This window comes from Microcaecilia unicolor, chromosome 7, assembly GCF_901765095.1.
Source record: "Microcaecilia unicolor chromosome 7, aMicUni1.1, whole genome shotgun sequence".
Classification (NCBI taxonomy): domain Eukaryota; kingdom Metazoa; phylum Chordata; class Amphibia; order Gymnophiona; family Siphonopidae; genus Microcaecilia; species Microcaecilia unicolor.
In genome coordinates this window covers 229088400-229106476 of record NC_044037.1, presented here as the reverse complement: position 1 = coordinate 229106476, position 18077 = coordinate 229088400, and the positions used below count along the sequence as shown (strand labels likewise).

The 18077-nt window shown below is 43.2% G+C and overlaps 1 protein-coding gene across 1 annotated transcript in view; it reads left to right on the top strand.

Moving 5' to 3' along the window:
* The window catches only part of MYO3B (myosin IIIB), a 634284-nt gene that overhangs the window by 461774 nt on the left and 154433 nt on the right, over nt 1–18077 (top strand). The window lies entirely within an intron of this gene.

The window sequence follows — 18077 nt, the reverse complement described above, 5'->3', positions numbered from 1 at the left end:
ATCTTACTAGATGAATCAGAAGGTTAATGTTCTATGAGTTATTTCCCAGTAGGGTTCCATTAACTAGAAACACAGCACCCACAGCCCAGACAAAAACAATGCTGAAATTCTACTTCAATATGAATGACTAATCAGTCTTCTTAATCAGAATTCAGCACATCATAAGACAACAACCATTCAAAATGTATTTTCTTTTGTAGCTTTTAGTTTTTATACTTGACAATTTTGAATGCTAAATATCATATTTTACTAATGACTGGCTCTTTTAAAGTAGCTACTGTTAGAATTCATTATATCAATCAAGGTGCATATTTGGTAGCCTCCAGATCCTCAGTGGCTTATTCTAAAGTTTATTTTTCTTTTAATAAGTTGGGTTTTGCATGTCTACACTTTTAAAGTAAAAAGCATCTTTTGTGAGTAGGACCTGCTGACTGTGTGGCTTTGTGTATGTATGCATGTGTGTGGGGGGGGGGGGAGGGAGTGAGTGAGGTGAAGAAAGGGGAGAGGGAAGTGCTAGTTATGTGTGTGTGTAACAGAGAGAGAGAGTAGCACAGAGAGAGGGACAAGCTGAGTGTGTATGTGTGTATGGGAGATGGAGTGAGGCACAGTGAGAGACATTGTGGCTATGTGTGTGTTTTATGTGCAACATAGTAAATGATGGCAGATATAGAGCAAAATACCCACATGTGTGCTAGGACACGCATGATGCACAGACAGCACGCCTTTCTCTCTGCTCCACTCACCCACATCCACATGTGTGTGAAAGAAAGTGGGGCAAAGAGAGGGACATGCTAGTAGTGGAGAGGAGGGGTGGGAAAAGTGTGTCTCATGCTGATTGTAGGGGAGGGGTGCCAAAGTGGCTTGCTATACCATGAGGATCAAACAAACTTGAAAGTGTACCCTGAAATTTAAAACGCAGAGACTGCAAGATACACAAACAAGGTAACGACACAGAGATATGCTCAAATGCGCATATACACACGCACATACAGATTGGCACATGGACATACACAGGTAGACTTACGCAAACACAAACACAGATTGGAACTAGCATAGTGAAGAAATGAGAGAGAGAGAGAGAGATTTAGTGTGAGAGGATGTGGAGAGAGGCTGAAGGGCAGGTGGTTCCAGTAGTGGACAAGGTGTTAAGAAGAGAGAACATTAAAAAAAAAAAAAACGAAGCACAGTAGGTTGGTGAGAATATGGCAGTACAGAGTTTACTAAGGGCAGAGGTGTTGAAAGTTTGAGGATGACTACTACTACTTAACATTTCTAAAGCGCTACTAGGGTTACGCAGCGCTGTACAATTTAACATGGAAGGACAGTCCCTGCTCAAGGAGCTTACAATCTAAAAGACAGGTGTACAAACTAAAGACAAGTGTACAATCTAAAAGACAGGTGTACAATCTAGAGACAAGTGTACAATCTAAAAGACAAGTGTAGAGTCAATCTGATAGGGCTTACTATATTTCTCGAAAGGCTAGGTGCTGAAAGCAGCATTGAAGAGGTGAGTTTTAAGCAGAGATTTGAAGATGGGTAGGGAGGGGGCTTGGCGTAGGGGTTGAGGAAGATTGTTCCAGGCATAGGGTGAGGCAAGGCAGAATGAGCGGAGCCTGGAGTTGGCAGTGGTGGAGAAGGGTACTGAAAGGAGGGATTTGTCCTGTGAGCGGAGGTTACGGGCGGGAACATAGGGGGAGATGAGGGTAGAGAGGTAGTGAGGAGCCGCAGACCGGGTGCATTTGTAGGTAAGGAGGAGAAGCTTGAATTGTATGCGGTATCTGATCGGAAGCCAGTGAAGTGACTTGAGGAGAGGGGTGATATGAGTATATTGGTTCTGGCGGAATATAAGACGTGCGGCAGTGTTCTGAACGGATTGAAGGGGGGATAGATGGCTAAGTGGGAGGCCGGTGAGGAGTAAGTTGCAGTAGTCAAGGCGAGAGGTAATGAGAGCGTGGACGAGAGTTCGTGTGGTGTGCTCAGAGAGGAAAGGGCGAATTTTGCTGATGTTGAAGAGGAAGAAGCGACAGGTCTTGGCAGTCTGTTAGATATGCGCAGAGAAGGAGAGGGAGGAGTCGAAGATGACTCCGAGGTTGCGGGCAGATAGGACAGGGAGGATGAGGGTGTTATCAACTGAGATAGAGAGTGGAGGAAGAGGAGAAGTAGGTTTAGGTGGAAAGACGAGGAGCTCGGTTTTGGACATGTTCAGCTTCAGGTGGCGGTTGGACATCCAGGCAGCAATGTTGGATAAGCAGGCCGATACCTTGGCCTGGGTCTCTGTGGTGATGTCTGGTGTGGAGAGATATAGCTGGGTGTCATCAGCATAAAGATGATACTGAAAACCATGAGATGAGATCAGTGAGCCTAGGGAAGAGGTGTAGATTGAGAAGAGAAGGGGTCCAAGGACAGATCCCTGGGGAACTCCAACAGATAGTGGGATGGGAGTGGAGGAAGATCCATGATAGTGTACCCTGAAGGTGCGGTGGGAGAGATAAGAGGAGAACCAGGAGAGGACAGAGCCTTGGAACCCAAAAGAGGACAGTGTGGCAAGAAGTAAATCATGATTGACAGTGTCAAATGCAGCGGATAGATCGAGGAGGATGAGGATGGAATAGTGGCCTCTGGATTTGGCGAGGAGCAGGTCATTGCAGACTTTAGAGAGGCTGTTTCTGTCGAGTGTAGTGGGCGAAAACCGGATTGAAGTGGATCGAGGATGGCATGAGAGGAGAGAAAATCAAGGCAGCGACAGAGGACTAACCATGCAGTTAGATGCCAAACAGTGGACAATGCACCAACCAACATGTTCTGCTCTGTCTCTTGATAGGTCTCTCAACTCAGGAGATTAGCATGCAGTTAACCAGAGTATAGAACATCACTGTAAAGACTCAGAACTCTTGAACCAAAATCTTCTTTAATGCAAATTCAAACAAAAGAAAATAACTTACAGTTAGATGTGCTAGACAAGAGTCTCTGCCTTGCAGAACTGGGAGTCTGTTCACTACCAGCAAACCCTGTATACAAAGGGAGCTCGGAGGTCTCAGCACCAAGCTGAGAGAGTAGATGCTGTGAATTAAACTGGTAAAAACTTGGTTATTTTACAGTAGCTTGAAGGGGAAGCATACAACAAGGTAGAAGAAATTAGCTTACAGTTCTTAAAAAAGCATGCTGCAAACACTTTCTGGAGAGAGATGGGATGGGCTACTAGCCCAGTACAGCTAGTAGCCCACTGGAGAGAGAAGGGGTGGACTACTAGTCCAGCATACACAGGGACAAGGACAAACCAATAGGAAAAGTCCCATAAGGCATAAGGAACAGGGACATATGCTCAGGAAGAGCCTATCACAGAGCAGTGCAGAAAGGCTAAGATTTGTAGTCCAAAAGCACTTCCTGCCTTTCTTAAGGGCACAAGCACTGTAAACTGTTACAGGCAATGCAATTGGATATAAACAATGTCCAACCTATACATATAAACAACATGCACCCTGCCTCCATGCAAATGGGGGCAGAACCAGAGCTGGACTGACCATTCGGGCAACTGGGCAGTGCCCAAGGGCCCAGAGGCCCCCCCCTGCCGCCACACACTACAGCCCCCCAGTCCTCAGTAGTCCCTTCCCAGTCCCACCTTGAAGGGCCCTAGTGGTCTAGTGGCCTCTGCAGGAGCAGGAAAGAACCTCAGGCTACCTAGTTAATCGCTTGTCGAAGAAATCAATCAGATTAGTTTGGCACAATCTGAAGGGAAATCATATTGATTTCAGTCTTAAAATCCACTGGACAGTAAAAAAAGTTCACTATCCTTTCCTTCAGTAGCAGCATCATTAAACTTTATATTCCTCAACTTCCCAGCAGTTAGTATGTTTTAATTATGCCAGGCCTGACATTTAACCACAGCAGCCAGTGGTTAAGTAAAACTCTGGCTGCCATGGAAAATGGAGCCTATGCATATAGACACCCTATAAGTATAGGGAGAAATTCTATATACGATGCCTAAAAAATTGGCACTTAGATTTAGGCGCAGTATATAGAATACATTTAGTTGATATATCAGCGCATAAATCTACGCACATCCATTTACACCAATGAAATCCTGGCGTAACTCCTTTCACATAGATTTAGGTGCATTGGGCCATATTCTATAACTACATATGTAAATTTCAGCACACCCACTTCCCCGCCCATAACCATGCCCCTTTTTGCCTGCACACGTTAGAAGTTTGGCGCACTTCATTACAGAATACTCTTAGCGAGTTGTGCGTGGAAAATCAGTGCTAATTAGTGCTCATTAATGCTTGTTAAGTGCTGTTATCAGCACTCATTAGCTTGTTAAGCTTGTTAAGTGACGTACATCGTTATAGAATCTGCACTGATTTCAGCGCGGATCTCTAGGCACGCTATATAGAATACAGGGGATAATATATATGCAGCACTAATATTCCTGCCAGAGCAATGAGAAGGTACTTCTTCTTTATTGCAGTTCATAAGATTAGCCTAATTAAAGCCTCAGTGACTGGAAAGAGACCATGTAGAGTTAGAGACCAAATTCAAATTGCCAAACCAATAAAACTGACATGAATTCATTTATAACTGTCAGAGGTGTTTTACAGCAGAAAAAGATGGAAGCACATTAAGGAGATCAGCAATAGAGTTTCTTAGATGAAACAGAAAAATAAAAAATAAAATGTCCTTGGTACAAGTGCTAAGCAGCAGTTAGATTTTATAATAATAACCCTGGGTAACGTAAGCACTCCTGGCAGTTCTACAGAGCATCATAAAAACCAGGTATATTTATTCTTTTCCGTATAATTAATTATGACATTGGAAACCTTCCATTATTGTGGTCTATTATGCTTGCTACGACTTTATTTATTCTCTGTTTCTTATCTCATATTCTTTTTGATGAGACACCTTGGTGTCATTAAGTACAGGTATATGTTTCTTTTTATTGAACCGCTAGATGTTTTTATTTGGTAATGCAATTATTTTTTTGGATTTACTTAGGGTGCACATGCTGTAAAGAGAATCCAAACCTTTCAGTGGCTGTAGGGTTCTTTGAAAATGTGACTGAACAGGTTTCTTCTCTAAACAAATGGCTTCTTCAGGCTAGCTGCAGTCCACTGATTATTTCCACATCAGGTGAACCTCATGATCAGGTGAACCATCATTGAACCTGATTTCCACATCAGGTGAACCCAAACCCTGGGAAAAAAGTGCAGTAAGCCCCTTGGCTGGGAATTTAATGACACAAACTTTATTCAACAAATTTAAGGAATTCATGTTCTGTCAAAACTCACCTCGCAGTGATCCTTATTAAAATGTAGGTGACACATTTATCAGCATGATTGAGAGACATTGATAAGACTGTTAGGAAACAGATTTCCTTTTTTTGTCTGTCCCTACTTAATACCAGCCCTCTTCCTAGGGCCACTAACAGGTAGTTCAACTATGCGACCTGGAAGTAAAAAGTTGTGATTGTCCCCTCCATTGGAAAATCTTCAAGGACCTCCTCCTTACATGCTTTGCATACAAAGCACCAAGTAGAAAAAAAAGAGCCACAACCCACTGGGAGTCCTACCATTTATACTCTTTAGATGTCCAGCATATCCCCCCCCCCCCCCCAAGTCAACCCCCATCACAGACCACTGGGTCTCCCTGGTAATCCAGTGCCCCATTGCGGAAGCAGTCTCCCTCTGCTCCTGTACTGTAATTTTACCTGTTGGAAGAACGGACAATTTTCAGATAGCCCATTTGGCCTTATAAATAGCTTTTGGAAATTGTCTTTATTATGTATTTACTTACAAAATAAAGTTTAATATTTAAAATTATGATGCCCAAATATATGTTTTTATAGGATCATTCTGGGAGCGATGGTTTGGAGATAATCATGATTCTTATCATCTCTTCTTGGAGAGGAGGTATTGCTAGGAGTATAAAAGTTAATTGAGAGGGGGAGCACAAGAAAAGATTTGCCTGGGGTCCTGGTCTCTATAAGCCACTGGTGACCAGCATAACATGATCAACTCTTTTTGTGGAGTAAATTTTAATTGCCATATTTTGAACATAGTGCAGTCACTTCAGGGATGAAAAATATAACCTATTATCTAAAGCGTTGCACTGATCAATGCAGCTAACTAACACAGCTTTATCCAAAAATGACCTAATTGCTCTTAGGGGCTGCAATGCAACCTTTTGCAACAAACAACCTTTTAATACAGTAAGTGGGGTCTGGAGCAGTGGCGTACCTAGGGTAGTTGACACCCGGGGCCGGTCATTTTTTAACACCCCCCTCCAAAATCCAGTAGTAGGCATACCGAGAATACAAAACACTCAGGACCTATAGAGCAATTCTACCATACCATAAGCAGTCATTTCTATGTGTCACACATGGAAAAAGAAATCTTAAACACTACAGTGAGCACTAGAACATCAATTCACCTATTGTAAAACGAAACCAGACAGATAGTGCAGATCGTCAATCCTGCACAGTCAATGCCAACTGAAAGTCATGTCTTTTTCACAAACACAGATACACCCTAATCCACTATAGAACAAGTAATCATAAACTTTCTATTTAGGCAAAAATTAAACTGAACCCCCAAGATGCCAGACTCTGCATACAATGCAACACCACAGAAACAGAAAATGTCCCCTAGTACTGTGCAAAATAGAAAGACAGCAGATGTAAATTTGGAAAAAAAACTAACAAATACCAATCACCACTTTACAAATTAACAAATAGAAATAAAACAAATATAGAAAATAAAATACCATTTTATTGGACTAATACATTTAGCTGTCAGAGGCCAAAACCTTCTTCCTCAGGTCAATACAGTATAGTGTGTTACAGTGTCCTAACCTGACCCGAGGAAGGGGGTTTTGTTCTCCGAAAGTTAGTCAAAATGTATTAAAATTAGTCCAATAAAAAGATTACCTTATTTACATGTTCTATTATAAACATTTATTAACACAGCTACAATACTACTTTATCCTAAAGCAAAAAAAACAAAAATATATATTTTATTTACAGTTTGTTGTCTCTGGTTTCTGCTTTCCTCATCTTCTTTTTACTGTCTTCCTTCCATCTAGCATCTGTCTTCGTTCTTTCTCTGCCATCCAGTGTCTGCCCTCTCTGCTGTCCCCTCCATCCAATGTCTGCCCTCTCTCCCTGCCCCTTCCATTCACTGTCTGCCCTCTCTCTCCCCCTTCCATTCACTGTCTGCCATCCCTCTCTCCCCCCCCATCCATCCAAGGTCTGCCCTCCCTCACCCCCCCATCCATTAAGGGTCTGCCCTCCCCTCTCCCCCCATCCATTCAGGGTCTGCCCTCCCTCACCCCCCCATCCATCCATCCATCCATCGTCTGTCCCCTCTCTCTCTCTCTCTCTCTCTCTGCCCCTTTTTTCAGTCCCCAGTTCCAGCCCTCTTATCCCACCTGCCCCTAGTTCTAGCCCCAGCCCACATCTCCCTCTTGCTCCTCCTTTTCAGCCCCACTATCCCACCAGTCCGCAGTTTCAGCCCCAGCCCTTTTCTCTCACCAGTCCCGAGCTTCAGCCCCAGCCACTTCTCCTTGTCCCCTTTTCAGCCCCCAGTCCCCCCAGCTTCAGCCTCTGCCCCTTTTCAGCCCCCAGTTCCAGTACTAGCCCCCTTATCCCACCTACCCTCCTTTTTAGCCCCCAGTTCCAGCCCCCTTCATCCACATGCCTTGCATTAGGGACCCCTTTTCAGCCCCAGACCCATTTTCCCACCAGCCCCAGGCATGGCTCCCATTTTCTCGCATGGCCCCTTCCCCACCCCCCTTCTCCCCACCCGTCCCCTTCTCCCCTCTTCTCCCATCTGAGACCCCCTCCCCACCCCAGTCCCCTTCTCCCATCGAGACCCCCCTCCCCACGTCCCCTTCTCCCATCTGAGATCCCCCTCCCCACCCCAGTCCTCTTCTCCCCTCTTCTCCCATCTGAGACCCCCTCCCCACCCCAGTCCCCTTCTCCCATCGAGACCCCGTCCCCACGTCCCCTTCTCCCATCTGAGACCCCCCTCCCCACGTCCCCTTCTCCCATCTGAGACCCCCACCCCCCTTCTCCCCAGCCCAGTCCCCTTCTCCCCTCTTCTCCCATCTGAGACCCCCCTCCCCATGTCCCCTTCTCCCATCTGAGAACCCCACCCCCTTCTCCCCAGCCCAGTCCCCTTCTCCCCTCTTCTCCCATCTGAGACCCCCCTCCCCACATCCCCTTCTCCCATCTGAGACCCCCACCCCCTTCTCGCCAGCCCAGTCCCCTTCTCCCCTCTTCTCCCATCTGAGACCCCCCTCCCCATGTCACCTTCTCCCATCTGAGGCCCCCTCTCCAGTCCCCTTCTCCCATCTGAAACCCTCCTCGCTCATCTAAGCCCCCCCCCCAACTCGACCCACCTACCACCTTCGACGACAGCCCTCGTCTCCTGCCTCCATCCGGGGCTTTTAAAAACTGAAAAGCAGCATGGCAGGCAGCGCTTCGCGTCTGCCCTGCCTGCTTGTAAAAGAAAGCGCCGGCAAACCTCCTCGTCGACGTCACGACGTCGCGTCAGGTCTTCCCTCACTGGGTCCCGCCCTCGCGGGGGGCGGGACCCAGTGAGGGAATACCCGACGCGATGTCGCGACGTCAACGAGGAGATTTGCCGCTTTCTTTTACAAGCAGGCAGGGCAGACGCGAAGCGCTGCCTGCCATGCTGCTTTTCAGATTTTTTTTAAAGGCACAGGATGGAGAGGAGACGAGGGCTGACTGCGGTCAGCAACGGAGCACCCCCCACCCACTGACACCTGGGGCGGACCGCCCCACCGCCCCCCCCCCCCTTGGTACGCCACTGGTCTGGAGGACTATAGTGGGAGCAGCCAAGAGCAGTGCAGGGTTTCTTCAGTGGAAGGCCATTGCTTTTCTTTGGAGGGTACAAAAAAAACATAAGTATTGCCATACTGGGACAGACCAAAGGTCCATCAAGCCCAGCATCCTGTTTCCAACAGTGGCCAATCCAGGTTACAAGTACCTGGCAAGATCCCAAAACAGTACAATACATTTTATGCTGCTTATCCTAGAAATATGAAGTGGATATTCCCCAAGTCCATTTTAATAATGGCTTATGGACTTTTCTTTTAGGAAGCTGCCCAAGCCTTTTTTTTAAACACCGCTAAGCTAACTACTTTTACCACATTCTCTGGCAACAAATCCCAGAGTTTAGTTTCACATTGAATAAAGAAATATTTTCTCTGATTCATTTTAAATTTACTACTTTCTAGCTTTATTGCGTGCCCCCTAGTCCTAGTATTTTTGGAAAGAGTAAAGAAGCTATTAACGTCTACTTCTTCCACTCCAATCATTATTTTATAGACGTCTATCATATCTCCCCTCAGCCGTCTTTTCTCTAAGCTAAAGAGCCCTAGCCACTTTAGCCTTTCCTCATAGGGAAGTTGTCCCATCCCCTTTACCATTTTTGTTGCCCTTCTCTGTACGTTTTCGAATTCCACTATATCTTTATTGAGATATGGTGACCAGAATTGCACACAATATTCGAGGTACGGTCACACCATGGAGCGATACAAAGGCATTATAACATCCTCATTTTTGTTTTCCATTTCTTTCCTAATAATACCTAACATTCTTTTTGCTTTCTTAGCCGCCACTGCACACAGAGTAGAGGGTTTCAACGTATCATCAATGATGACACCTAGATCCCTTTCTTGGTCTGTGACCCAAATGTGGAATCTTGCATTGCGTAGCTATAGTTCGGATTTCTCTTTCCCACATGCATCACTTTGCACTTGCTCACATTAAACGTCATCTGCCATTTGGATGCCCAGTCTCGTAAGGTCCTCTTGTAATTTTTCACAATCCTCTTGCAATTTAACAACTTTGAATAATTTTGTGCTGTCAGCACATTTAATTACCTCATTAGTTACTCCTATCTCTAGATCATTTATAAATATGTTAAAAAGCAGCGGCCCCAGCACAGACCCTTCAGGAACCCCACTATCTACCCTTCTCCATTGAAAATACCATCCATTTAACCCTACTCGCTGTTTTCTCTTTTAACCTGTTTTTAATCCACAATAGAACACTACCTCCTATCCCATGACTCGCTAATTTGCTCTAGAGTCTTTCATGAGGTACCTTGTGAAATGCCTTTTGAAAATCCAGATACACAATATCAACTGGCTCACCTTTATCCACATGTTTGTTAACCCCTTCAAAGAAATGTAATAGATTGGTGAGGCAAGATTTCATTTCTCTAAATCCATGTTGGCTTTTTCTCATTAATCCATGCTTTTGAATATGCTCTGTAATTTTGTTCTTTATAAAGTCTCTACCATTTTACCCTACACCAACGTCAGGCTCACCGGTCTATAATTTCCTGGATCACCTCTAGAACCTTTTTTAAAAATCAGCGTTACATTGGCCACCCTCCAATTTTCCGGTACCATGCTTGATTTTACTAACAATAGTTCTGCAAGTTTGTTTTTCAATTCTATTGGTTTTTTTTGCTACATTTGTACCCTGCGCTTTCTCACTCATGGCAGGCTCAATGTGGCTTACATATTGTATACAGGTACTTATTTGTACCTGGGGCAATGGAGGGTTAAGTGATTTACCCAGAGTCACAAGGAGCTGCCTGTGCCTGAAGTGGGACTTGAACTCAGCTCCCCAGGACCAAAGTCCACCACCCTAACCACTAGGCCACTCCTCCATGCAGTTCAGGCAATTTGCTACTCTTCAATTTCTCAAATTGTGCCATTACATCTTCCTGGTTTATAAAGATTTCATTCAGTTTCTCTGACTCGTCAGCTTTGAATACCATTTCTGGCACCAGTATTTCTCCCAAATCTTCCTCGGTGAAGACTGAAGCAAAGAATTCATTTACTCTCCACAATGGCTTTGTCTTCCCTGAGTGCCCCTTTTACCCCTCAGTCATCTAGCAGTCCAGCTTATTCTTTTGTTGGCTTCTTGCTGTTAATATACCTAACAATAATGTTAATATGTGTTTTTGCCTCTTTGCCTTCCTTATCCGTATTTTGCATTTGACTTGCCATTCCTTATGCTGTTTCTTATTATTTTCAGTTGGATACTTCTTCCATTTTCTGAAAGATTTTCTTTTATTTCTAACAGCTTCCTTGATCTCACTTTTTAACCATGACAGCTGTCATTTGTTCTTCTTTCCTCCTTTTTTAATAAATGGAATATATTTGGTCTGGGCTTCCGGGATGGTATTTTTGCACATCATCCATGCCAGATGTAAATTTTTGACCTTTGCAGCTAGTCCTCTTAGTTTTTTTTTTCACCATTTGTCTTATTTTATCATAGTCTCCTTTTTGAAAGTTAAATGCTAATGTATTGGATTTCCTCAGTGTACTTATTCCAAAGCTGATATCAAATCTGATCAAATTATGATCACTGTTATCAAGCGGCCCCAGCACCATTACCTCCTGCACCAGGTCATGCGTTCTACTAAGAACTGGGTCTAGAATTTTTCATTTTCTTGTTGGTTCCTGTACCAGCTGTTCCATAAAGCAGTCCTTGATTTCATCAAGGAATTTTACCTCCCTAGCATGCCCTGATGTTACACTTACCCCGTCAATATCGAGGTAATTGAAATCACCTATTATTATTGTGTTGCCCAGTTTGTTAGCCTCCCTAATTTCTGTTCATCCTGGCCAGGTGGACGGTAGTACACTCCTATCACTATCCATTTCCCCTTTACACATGGAACTTCAACCCATAGGGATTCTAAGATGTGTTTTGTTTCCTGCAGAATTTTCAATCTATTTGATTCAAGGCCCTCCTTAACATACAATTCTACCCCTCCACCAATTCGATCCACTCTATCACTATGATATAATTTGTACCCTGGTAATGCAATGTCCCACTGGTTATCCTCCTTCCACCAGGTCTCAGAGATGCCTATTATATCTAATTTTTCATTTAGTGCAATATATTCTAACTCTCCCATCTTATTTCTTAGGCTTCTGGCATTCACATATAGGCATTTCAAACTATACTTGTTGTTCCTATTTACATCTTACTCAGCAGTTGACAGTGTTAATTTGCAATCTTTTGCTTTTTATTTACAGACACCTGGTCTGCTATGGTCTCTATAGCAGCCTTGCTATCGGGATACCCTATCTTCCTTGTTTTGATGATATCTTTAAAACATACCTTGTTCCAAACCATGCACTTTTGAACAGCTCCCAGCCTTCCCCAGGTTTTAGTTTAAAATCTGCTCTATCTCCTTTTTAAATGCTAATGCCAGCAGCCTGGTCCCACCCTGGTTAAGGTGGAGTCCATCAATCTGGAATAGGCTCTCCCTTCCCCAGAACATTGCCCAGTTCCTTACAAATCTAAAATCCTCCTCCCTGTACCATCCTCTCATCTACACATTGAGACTCCGGAGCTCTGCCTGTTTCTTGGGCCCTGTGTGTGGAATGGGTAGCACTTCGGAAATCTAGAGGTTCTGGATTTGAGCTTTCTATCTAAGAGCCTAAATTTGGCTTCCACAACCTCTCTCCCAAATTTTCTTATGTCATTGGTACCCACATGTACCAAGACAGCCAGCCTTCCCCAGCACTATCTAAAATCTATATTAGGTGACACGTGAGGTCCGTCACCTTCACACCAGGCAGGCAAGTGACCAGGCGATCCTCACACCCACCAGTCACCCAGCTATCTACATACCTAATAATTTAATCACCAACTACAACAGCTATCCTAACCCTTCATTCTTGGGCAGAAACTCCTGGAGATGCTTCCTTGGAGCAAGAGGATATTGTATCCCCTGGTGGGCTGGTCCTGGCTGTAGAATTACTTCCAGCTGCACCAGACTGAACTAGACCCTGCTGTGCTTTCTAGACTCTGTTAATACTGTGGCAGAAAATTCAAGTTTTAAAACTATGGGGAAAAGGGTATGAGACTAGTTAATAAAGATTTGTGGTAGTAAGTACAAGGAAAGATGGGTAGCATTAAGAAAACAAATAAGTTTGGGGGGGGGGGGAATACAGGGAGGTGTGTGATAGAGAGGGAACCACAGAAGTGAGAGCAATGGAAGAAAGGGGGGTGAAGGCAATATCTCTTTTAGCTCAGGTATGCAAGGTTCTTTTATGATTTTATTGTTTTTGTTTTTCAATTGTCTCTGTAGCAACATAACACTTTTTGGACAGCACAGGTGTGGAAATACAGCCTTCATATGTTTTGTTGAGAGGCAATATAAGGCAGGCTGTTAACATTGAAAGACTCTGGTCTCTCTGGTGCCTTTTAGTGGAATACGTGGGTAGTTTAACAAGTTACTCAGTCTTCAAATACTGATGCCTTTCATAAAAGCATTGCTTTTGCTGTGTAAAGCCATAAATGTCCCAAAGTATAAATTGCTGGTGGGAGTGATTACTAAGCACTAAACAGATACTCTCCCAGCAGCTCTGTTAACTTTATGGAATTAGAGAAGGCTGAGGAATTATTAGTTTGTAGAATCTGAGTTCCTTAGCGTAGCTGAATCATAAACTTTGAGCACTTTTGAACTTCAAATTCTGTTTTAAAAAACACTAAACAAAACAAGCAGAAGTGTCCCCCTAACAACAAATCACAAAAAAGTGTCCACGAAAGAAAAGTAGGGGCAGACCAAATGTATATCCAAACAGTGGGTTTATTAAAACAATACAATAAACCAGACTGAATGCAGTGCTGCGTTTTGACGCCTATAGCGCCTGCCTCAAAAGTCAAGTTTCTCTCAACCAGTGGTGGTAATAAAGAAAGGCTAAGACAGCAAAGGTAACAGCATCTATAACAGGTGGGATGATGCAACAAAAATCATCAATGCAAAATGAAGTATATCACAACAGACACACACAACACTTATGATTTAGTTTGATAAAACCTAGTATTCTGTGGATTGCACAGGAAGACATCCAAAACGCAAAAACTGGTCCAAATGTAAAACAATCAGATTTTTTTTTTTTTTTTGGAGGTAAGGGTTTGTTATCTTTGGCCTAGGACAGGGGTAGGCAACTCCGGTCCTCGAGAGCCACAGGCAGGTCAGGTTTTCAGGATATCCACAATGAATATGCAGGAGATAGATTTGCAAGCACTGCCTCCATGGTATGCAAATCTATCTCATGCATATTCATTGTGGATATCCTGAAAACCTGACCTGCCTGCGGCTCTCGAGGACCGGAGTTGCCTACCCCTGGCCTAGGAAATAGGGGTGCTGATATTCAAAGCAATTTATCAGGTCAAAAATGGTTCCTGGTCAGTTAAATTGCATGTTTGGGGTTAACCGATCATGTTCAATGCCACTTAACCAGTTAGTAGGGATGTTCCGGGGGCGGAGTCAGCACTTGGCCGGCTAAGTGCCAATAGTCAGCACTTAACTGGCCAAGATAACTTCATAAATAGGACCGCATAAAGGTTAGTCTTATCAGAGTAGAGGAGTAGCCTAGCGGAATGGACAAGTAGCCTAGTGGTTAGTGCAGCGGACTTTGATCCAGGGGAACTGGATGCAATTCTCACTGCAGCTCCTTGGGACTCTGGGCAAGTCATTTAACCCTCCATTGCCCCCGGTACAAATAAGTACCTGTATATACCATGTAAACCGCTTTGAATGTAGTTGCAAAAACCACAGAAACGCAGTATATCAAGTCCCTTTCCCTTTATGCAGTCAGTTAAGTGCTAAATATTGCATTTAACCGGCTATGTTTCTGCTGGCTCTGTAAACCCAGAAATTCAATGCCAAAGCCTACACATGACCCGACATTGAATTTCTGGGGATGCTGCCAGAGGCAATCAGTAAAACACTGATCGCCACCAGCTGAATATCCAACCCTGGGTCTTTACTCAGAAATGTATAGAAGATCACATGCAGGTGTTCCTGGGAATGGTGAATAGTGTAACAGAGGTGGGTTTAGCACATATGCACAAACTTTATAAAATACCGGTGTATGTGCCTATTCTTTCTGGTACATATTGTACACAATTACATGTGCCTTGGAGAAACTGTAAATGTGTGCACCTACTTTCTTTGGGATAATTTTAGCAAGCCACATAAGCGCATGCACATTATTAACCTAGGTGCCCTATGATAAACCTATCCCCCCTATGTTTATATTTTTAATTTGATAGGCTTTTTATTATCATTTTGAAATTCTTGCATTTCAAAGTTACAAAGAAAATCCAAGAAATTATAAAAAGAAGTGTTTAACAATAAGTTGAATATTCAAACCCACATAACTAGAAGACAAAGATAAAGGAAATTTTAGAAGTTAAGAATAAAGAGACCCTTTTACTGAAGTAAGTTTTGCACTTACCATGCAATAGTTGCAACAACTAACAAAAGTGAGTGCAAAGCCAATGCAGTAAATGCGGGGGGGGGGGGGGGGGGGGGATGTCCAGCATCTGCCCTGCTATGCGGCTGTCAATAGATGAGGTAGTGCGGCTACATTATGCTGACATGCGAGCTTCTGCTTTTGTCTCAGCTGGAATTTCATTATGGAACGTCCTTCCTGGACAGCTTCGCCTTTGTGACAGTTTTGTGAAGTTCAAGAAATTATTGAAGACTAGGCTTTTTGTGGCTGCATTTTGAATATGCTCTGATGATGTGATAGGGAATTTGTGACTGTATATTTTGATGTGTATTGTATTTGTTTCACGATGTGTATTGGTTTGTGAATGTTTTATTGGAAACCACCTAGTTTTAGGTGCTCTATAAATTTTTAAATAAATAAATTTACCACACAGGGCAGAGCCTTTCTGCACAACACCTGCAGGAAAAATTGGCAGCAATAGCCAAAAACTGAGGTTTCAATTATAGAAAAGATTTTCTGTGAATCAGAGTGGGACTAGCAACATTTGGGAAGGCTTGGCTCTTCAATCATCAAAACAATAAAAAGTAGTATTTCAACTAATATTTACTTTATCCATCTCAGAAAGAAAAGATGCTAGGTTTTGAGAGGTTCTAACACTCAGCTCTGTGACTTTACGAAACAAACAGAAGTTAAGTTAGAGAAGATTGATCCATTCTTATTTTCCATGAAGACATTAACGATAACTGTTGAGTCTCAAATACAGACATTGTAGGTGACCAGAATTAAACATCATTTATCTCTATATTGTAAATGGGAATCCTTGGAAACCAGAGCAAAGAATTTGCATTTTCTTAATTTTCTGATTACTCTTCTGTTATCTCCTTTGTTGAAAGAAATGCTTAGTTTGTTTAATGTGGATGAGATTGGGTATTCTAAGTGTTATTGTGATCCTAGGAATGTGATAGTCCAAAGTGGGATACAGGGTGGTCTTGATTCAGTGGATGCTATTTATAGCATCAACATTATTGATTTTTAAAGGCTTCTCAGGATGATATTGCTAATAGAACTCAGTCCTTTAACCACCTGCCATATATTGCAGCTCCTTGTGACTCTGGGCAAGTCACTTAACCCTCCATTGCCCCTGGTACAAAATAAGTACCTGAATATATGTAAACCGCTTTGAATGTAGTTGCAAAAACCTCAGAAAGGCGGTATATCAAGTCCCATTCCCCTTCCCTTCCATGAAGGAAATACTGTCCTTTTCCATAGGAACAAAATCCAATTGTGGTAGAGGTACAGCCAGATTAGGCATACGAGCAATTATTTGGGCAGAGAGGAGAGACTTCTGCTCTTCTAATGACTTCACATACTTTTGGGCTCAATAACAGCAATCTCCAATTGGGGGGGGGGGGGGGGGGGTTCTAATGCCAGAACTCAGTGAGGTTTCCAGCTCAGAAAAAGAGGTAGATAGTTCTGACAAATTGGGATCTCCAAACTTGGCCACATTCAAATGTTTTGTCCATAGGGTCTACTATTGCTGATAAGGGTACTGCAGGATTCTTAGTTTTCCCATCCTCTTCTACATAATCTTACCAGAGTGACTTTCAATTTTCCTCCAAGCTTCTTCACCTACCTCTAATAAGGCTGGCAATTCTCCATGCAACTCTGTATTCCTACATGCACTGAAGAGGTTCCAAAGGGGTCTACCCCTTTGGCTATATCCCCTGAACTACACATCTGCAACTGTGCACTGAAGGGCTTGGAGATTAAACAACTTCCATCTGACTGCACCGGATGACATCAGCAGCCACTTTCCACCAGTGTTGGAAGAGTTAGCCCATTCCAATACCACCAATCAGCACAGGAGCTTAAAGGTCCACAGCTCTGGCCTCATTGATAATGTTCTCACTCTTACTCTCCCAACTATAAACTACAGACTTTGTAGATTAAATACCCTCCTCCAGGCTCCACCAGATGACATCAGCAGTGTGCCATACTGAAAGACACATTAGTCTGTGTGTTATTGCCCTATCTCAAGTAAACTGATAAAAAGAGAAAACTCAGATGAGGAAAGCGATTCTGTGCCTCACACGATTGCCATCTCTGGCTGCCAGTGCTGCTCTAGATTGCTTTCAGATGATTTGGCATTTTTCTTCTTCAACTGTTAAGTGTGTGTGACATATCACAGATTCCTGAAATCATGCCTAAAGTAGACTATTCATTATATGCCGTGGATATAATTGTGCTGCTTTTTATGTAGTTAGCAGTTAGCAAAATATCCCTATGTTTTATAGAAAAAATAAAATATGATCCAGCCATGGGGCTTTCGTAAACCAAACAGCATAACACTGTTGCAGACAAAATGCTTAACATCTGAAAGACTTGTTAATACTATTTGCATATAAATTAAAATTGCAACTTATGTGTTCTGACTCTGAAAGGTGTGTGGCACATCTGCAGAAGCACATTGTTTATTCATGCTGTAAATCCTTTGAAATGTGCTAAAATGCTTCCCACTCATTACAAAAAATCCTGCCACCCATGGATTAGGACTTTGATGTCACCAATCCTGCTTCAAAGACTTCTTTCGGTGCTATTAATCACAGTTTAGCTTCTGAAGATATAGCCAGAGAAAACATTTGGACATCTTGTGCTGGGCTTGCTAAAGCTTTGAAATGCACTGTTGCCTGGTCCACATCACTTCCCCTTTACCCTCAAAACTTGGATCTTTTATTCTCTGTGCATTTCATGGGAGCTGATTTTTGGCAGATAACAGATGG